The following is a 7,660-nucleotide window of genomic DNA, read 5'->3' on the forward strand; positions in this document are numbered from 1 at the left end:
AGAGGGAAAAAACTGTTGAAGGACAACTCAGACAACTACTGCAGAAAAAGAAATGAAGGAGATAAGGGAGAATTAAAAAAGAAAACAACAACCAAAAAACAGTGAGCAGCTGCTTGTGCTTTAACCAGTAGCTCTGGATCTCATTAACAGTGCCATTTGCTAAAGATCCTGCTTCCAGCTCACTACTTCTTCAGACAGGAAAAAGCCCTCCAGGTACTGATGGCCAGGATCAAAGACAGCCAAATCATGCAGCTAATAAAATCCATGTTCTTTGTAGCGCTAGTCCATGTCAAAATATTAGTATATTTATCAATTCAGTTCTCTTAGACATTAGCTTGTAAATATTTCATACTGAGCTATGGATTTGCATGCTAGGTGAGGTGTTCTATAACTGTTATAGATGGGTGACAAACCTGGGAATCAGTACTCACCCCACCTCTTCCCAACCATTTTAATATAATATCTGCAGTATCATCAGATACTTGTTTCCTGAGAGCATCCTGTCCTTCCTCATTCCCCTGCCCCTCCAGCACTGCCCTGAGGGCCTCAGTCAGCTGAAGAGCCTTGAGGACAGGATCCAAGGGTGGGGGAAGGGTCAACCGTTGACTGCATTCTGGAGACTGATAATCTTTGACATCTAACTGCATACGAGCAATGAACAGGCCTTCCCCCATTTTCCCTAGGGACACATGAAATCAATACTGTAACATTCACACACCTTAATTATTTAACCATCCTACTAACTTCTTGGGTATTTGTCTTAGTACACAACTGATTAAGTCAAAGTTTCTAGGAAGTGCAAGTAAGAATAGTTCCAGAAATGACCTCTTGAGGGCACTAATATGCTCTCATGCAGCTTGCTGAATGTAAATAGCATCATACTTTGACTGTGGCTTCTTAAGTCCACAAATTAGAGGTTCAGCATGTAGTAGCAGTTAGTGTAATCACCATGTCTAAACTGCAGAAAGTTGCTTTCCACATATAATATCTGAAGTTAAATTAAAGGGCAATAATACATCAGGACATATGGCGAACATGGCCAGATGTATACTTTGTAAATATTGGTTTCTGCTGACAGAGTGTGATCATTAGTTATTGCACGTGAAATGGTTTTTCGCTGAAGCATGATAATGATCGAGCCGCCACCTCTATTAATAGAGCCTTTTTTTTGACCCTTTGCAACAGCACCACTATGGCTGTGACAAAGAGCAGCGACTCAAATGTATCACCTCTGCTAGAAAACACAGTTGGGAAGAAGCCAAAATGTAAGTCGTGGTGTTTGAATTTAGTATGCTGTGAGATTTTCAAACCGATGAGAAATATTAAAATTGCATAAGTATGAGAAAGAATTAGGAAGACAATTGCAAAAAGAGGCAAAGCTGTTATCTCATAAAAACTAGAACTGTTTTCACTTTCTCTAGACTTGTCTCTCATGCTCTACAAATGCTTTAAAACTCTTTTATCTTTATCTTTAACTTGTTTTTCTTCTTACTATGCAAAGATGTGAAGAACTCAAGCTCAAATCATGTGAATATATCTGGTTTTACGCAAGCCTGCAATTACAAACTGGGAAGTCTTTTGAATTTCAGATAACATGAGCAGGGACCTCTTACCAGCAATAATGTCATCCATTTGCTCCAGGGCAGCCTCCAACATATGGCTGGCATTCGATGCCATGGCAACACGCCGTCTTATAAAGAAGCAGGAGATCCTTACTCACTGGTATGACTGGAATGACTGAGGGTGAGAGATGATCAGCAGTATGGCAGAATGCTGCAGACTACTCCTCTTCCTTGTTGCACTTAAATCTTTTTACAGCAAACAGCTGAGTGACTTCCAAGTAAATAACCTCCTGAATGTGGCTTTTGGGTTTAAACTTTCCTCTCATTTTGTGACCAGAGCCTTACCCATTGTCAGTTCTGTTATCCAGAAAAAGGCAGAGCTCATATTTAGAATAGTTTGTTGCTCTGTTTTCAGTGTTTGTTTGTGTATATTTTTGCTCTACAAAAGATATCTGTGAATTATTTAAATTGTGCTATAAAAACTATAAAATCACCAATATTTGAATAAGTTCAAATTCAAACAGGTTTTTTTTTTTTTTTTTTTTTAGCCACAGCTGAGCACATCAGCAATTTGGATCATAGTGACTAGTTTTGATTGACATTAATAACAGACGATATGATTCAGAATTACACACATGGCCCAATGAAGCCAGTGAATCTGGAAAAAGCAGCAGCTGAGTGAGCAATTGCACCATTTGGAGTTTCAGTTTTGGTTATATTTCATTTAACTATTTGATGTCAGAGAGTTTTGACAGTCCCATGGGATATCTGACATTTAATATTATGATTTATTGCCACTCTCATCTAGCAAACCAGCATCAACAGCACAAGCCTGTTAAAAATATGTGCTCATAACCACATATATTATGATGAAGTGGCAGGTTTTACTGGGGTAATGACCATCTCACACCCAAAGAAAACATGACTTTGTGCAGGAATGCTATTGCATGTGCATGTGACCCAATTTCATATTTTAAAATAATGTTCCTTTGTTTCAGTTTTACTAAACTCTATGAATAACAATGTTAAAGTTAAGTGCGCTAAGTTATTTATGAGCCTCTTACAGCTGAATTACACTGATGACATATATTGCAGCGTTTATTTTATTATATTTTATTTGATATTGCCACAAATCATGTTGTTCTTCCTTAGCTATTTTTTGTCTATGGAGGGTAACTACATCATTACCACCATAATTATATGTGATATAATCTAGCTTATTCAGATACTACGATTTACTCACTACCTGCCTTTCATATTTTATTTCTGTTCTTAAAAGATGCAATGTTATATACAAAATGGCCAACAGGGTGCATCACTAGGCAAGGAAAATATCTTTATATGGAGACATTCAGCACTTAAAAATGAAAAGAAAACGCTGAAATAACAAATCAAATTGAATTGGTTGAATTGAAGAGTTGTTGCACTGAATGTAACACAAATTGTCTCCTGTGGAACCAGCTCCCAGTCTGGGTTCAGGAGACAGACACTGACACTTTCTATACTTTTGAGAATATTTTCAAAGCTTACCCCGTGATGAAGCTTATTGTGATGTCTGGATTAGTTGACCCTGTTATGCTGCTATAGGCTTCTTGGGGAGTTTCTATAATGCACTGAGCATTTGTTTGCCACTCTTGTCTTTTCACTCTTGGTGCTTTTATATACCATAATTGCATGTCTTTGACTTTTGTGTCACTCCTGCAGTCTGTAGTCTGTTGTCCATGGTCTGTGTATGCTCGCTTCTTTTTCCACTCTCTCCCCAACAAAGCAGATGGCTACCCCTCCCTGAGCCTGGTTCTGCTGGAGTTCTTCTTTCCCACCATCTTTGCTCATGGGATCATTGGCTCACTGGAGTTCTTTCTTAAATATTGTTGGAGGTTTACTTTAAAATATAAAACAGATAGCTATTGTTGTGAACTGGTGCTGTATAAATAAAATTAAACTGATTGCAAGTATTCTGAAATTTGTGTATTTTATCATTTGCGATACAAAAATGCCCTATTCAGCTCACAGACAAACCTCTATTCGTCTTACCACCTAATTAATCTCTTCATCTATCTTGAGAAAACACATGCCCACTAAACAGTTGTTTTATCTCTTTTATTCACATTGTAGGACTACATAGTTTCTAAGTTCCCAGACCTCAGGTAGATATTAGATGCTTGGAGATTTGAAAAACTTGCCTTAGGTTGCAAAACCTAACAAACCATGTTAATGCCCCTGGTCAAAAACACCATCCAAGTCCACAAAGAAATACAGAAATAAGGAACAAATTGAAATTTAAGTTATTTTATTTTTTCACACAGATCTTAATGATTTCTACAATCACACTGTTATTTCTTATGAATCTGTTATGAAGGCAAAGACCTAAAAGTAATTTGTTTCATGATTTCGAATGGGCATCAAGACCTTGCCAAATAATAGAAAGCTTTCTTTTGGAGGACAAAGTAATCACTTGCTGAGCTTTGAAGTATTATCATGTAATTTCACAGCAAATTAAATTTCTCATGTCTAAACCTTCTAGTTTTCTGCATCTTAACTTTTTTGTAGGGTATGCAAACAGAATGTAAAGCTATAGCTAAGGTATGAAATTGTGTCCATTTTCTACAATGCATTTCTACAAATGATAGATCATTTTGTATTTTCTGTGTAGATTTAAAAACAATTAATTTCAGATTTCATTGATGATAAACGATTATTGGTTTCTATGTGCCTTAACAGGTCAGTTGTATAAGAAACCCTGGAATATACCGATTGTTTATTCCCAGCTTTGGTAACAAGAACACTGGAATGGGTTTTCAATAATTGCTTCACAGAAATTTGACTTGAGTCCAAATTTTTTGCCAGTTATTAGACAATAACAAAGGAGCTGCAGCACTGAATTTGTGCTGTGGACTCACTTAACCAAGTGAAAAACACCAGTCAGGTTTCAGTTTCTCTTTCACAGCGCAGAGAATTGATTGCCTTAAAGATCAACTACAAAGCCGTAGTCAGCTTGTGGGGTTTCATTGAGCAGGTCTTAACCCAGGAGATGAGCACAATTATTGCACTGAGGAAGATGGGAAATTCACAGAATAAAAGCTTGTACTAGAGCTTTGTTTATACGTATCCATCCCAGTCTTAAAACACAAACAGAACACAAAACTAAAAATGTTTCCTGAGGGCAAGATCATGACATTTTCTCTCAGTAACCCAAACTTCTATCTTTCAGGTTTATTGTTTTATCATCTCTCTGTTCAGTTGTTCCATATTTCTCCCTTTATGTTAATTACTTACCAGCAATGCAGTTGTGATCAAAAAGGATTAAGGAGCAGAAACTATGATAACTTACTAGATGTAGGTTGCACATATGGCTGTGCTATTTTATAATGTTTTACCCCACTTTTGTTATCAATCCCAATATTTCTGCAGTATTTTGTCTGTCCTGTCTCTTTCTTATTTTTTCTCAGTGATTTAAAAATACAAATTATGTACATGTGATTTCAAATTAAAATGAAGTTTTAATCCTACCATTAATCCTGGACTCCAAGCATCCAGAATCAGGACAGACTGAGAAACCTGCTGCTCCAAATCAGCTGTGGTGTGACTCTGAGGAAGAGGTTTCCAAACCTGGTGACAAATCTGTGCAAATTCAGCAGTGTGTAAGAAAGAGGGGAGGAAAGATGAGTCAGGAAGCACCAGATAAGAAATGTCAAGGAGAACAGCTGGAGAATAGATGGACTGTTCTGTCTTCTTAAGGGACTGGTAGGTTTAAAAGTTTCAAATAACTAGTTATCTATCCATAATCCATTTTTTAGTTATTTTTAAAGTAATGTCATGAAACTGATATTGTATCAGTTGCAGTGGTAGAATAAGCACTCGGGTCCTATTTAAAAGCTTCAAGTATAAAGGGCACTGAAAAGTTGTACATTTAAACTGGTGGAAAAGTGTGTAAATGTCATTAACAACATGCACTTGAAAAAAAAGTTGTCAAAAAAGTTATCATTTTGATCTTGTTAGTTGTTAAGTTTTTCTTGTCTTCCTATATTCACCATGCTTAGTCTGTGTTTCTGTGATGTCTCCTGCATTTAGTTAGTTTTGTCTTTGTGTTTACTTTGGCCTACCAAGCTCATGTATCGTAGCCTCTGTCTCAGTGCTAGTTTCCTGTCTTATTTTGATAGTCTCTTGTTCTGTGTGTGTTGTGTGTGCCTAAGTGTTTATCTTGTGTATCAACTGCTTAGATTACTTTTGAACCCTGCTTTTTTTCAGTCAACTGAATTTGTGGCCTTATATAATATAGGTTTGTTCAAGTCTATTAAATCCTGTCCTGGAGTCTGAATTTTGGGTCCAGATTTCCCACAATACACTTAAAATTTCTTAAAATGTGACAAAAGGCTGGTAATTTAAAGTTTTGTAAATTATATAATTTGACTTCAAATCTCTTTTTTCCTATCGTATGTTATTTCCTATGTATAGAAAAATCATAACTTTTTCATATATTTTAAAGTAAAATTTCTAAAAGAAACTGCAACAATTAGAAACTAAAAAATGTGTAATAACTTTGTTGCCTTTTATAAAACATGGGTTTTTATTTATGCCTTATCTTTGCCTCAAAGCTTTAGATCCCTTACCCATACTGTCAGTGATGTGAAACATCTGCTTGCCTCCTCTAAACTATTACCACACACACACACACACACACACACACACGCACAGCATTGTTATTCAACTATGTTCACAAAACAAGTTCAAATGACCTTTTATTCCACAAGCCATCAAATTTCTGAACGTGAGTGACACATACGTTGCCAAATTGGTGAAAATCCTCCCTAAGATCCAAGGAGAGTGAAAGTCTCTGCACATTGTGTGCCTGTCTTTTTATGTTGATGTGCTTGTTTTTATGTGGTTGTATGAATGTCAGGTGACTTCTCTTGCAAGCCAAATTCCCTACTGGGGACAAATAAATGTATCTGTCTTTCTGTACTCAAAAATACAGTGTATCCATATTCTGAATGCATTTCTATCTTCACCTTGAGATCTTATGGTAACACAGGTTTTTATTAAAGGATTAATGTGTCTCCTTTGTCGTCAAATAAAATACACAGTTTAAATGTTTGAATTTACTTTTGTTCTTGTAAATTCACATAAAATCAGGAGTTTCTCAAGATTTTGATGTCTGAGTACCAGTTTAGGGAGCCAGAATACGATTCAGGGTCACACAAGAAAAGTGCACACACTCAAGGCTTCCATTTCGCTCTTAATAAATTCTGTTCAGAAAGTGTCTGTATGTGTTGTCATTTTTGTGTTTAGAGTGTTTTAATCACTTGAGAGATCAGCTGTTACTTTTCTGTGGCTGTATTTTTTTTTTTGTGTTAAAATTTTTTAGTCATTTGTGATTGCTTCATTCTGTATCACGATTCTCTACCATAGCATGACATGAACTGTGGATGAATGAGCTGCACAGTACTACATTCTTTCCCTTTCATGCTCAGAGACTGCATAAAATGTTATCAAAGGCTGCCACTGGACACAAGCGGTACTGAGCTAAGCTGCCTAGCTATAGAATAAAGATGGGAAAAAAGGCTGTGATTGTATGTAACAATCTTTTGAATATTTGTGGATTAGAATATGAAGGCTTTGAAGAGTCGAACTGCAGTAATTTAAATGTATATTTAAATAAGCCAAAAATCAGCTGAAGTTTAATTTTGAATTTTGTTTTTAATTTGCTGTCCTCGCATCTTGAAAAAGAAACTATAACAATATATGTCTAATATGACAGCTTCAGTTGATCAGGTGCAGCCAGAACCTTTGGATTAACATTTATGAAAAATATCTTGTTGAAATATTTTGAATCTGCCCTGTTGATATGGTTATTGACAGTTTACCATGCCACACGCAAGTCTTTGATGGCCTGTCTTGGTCTGTGATGTATGACTGTCTATTTTTGTTTTTGAGATACTGTTCTCAGGGGCGCTACAAACCATCCATTTAATCCGGATGGGAAACATTATTATTATTAATACTCGATGCACAATTTTCCATGAATACAGTTTTGCATGTTTTGTAGTATTTTATTACTGCTTCTCCTAAGGGAATAGTTTGAGAAACTCTTTTCAAAA

The sequence above is a fragment of the Astatotilapia calliptera genome, chromosome 1 (assembly GCF_964374335.1).
Source record: "Astatotilapia calliptera chromosome 1, fAstCal68.1, whole genome shotgun sequence".
NCBI lineage: Eukaryota > Metazoa > Chordata > Actinopteri > Cichliformes > Cichlidae > Astatotilapia > Astatotilapia calliptera.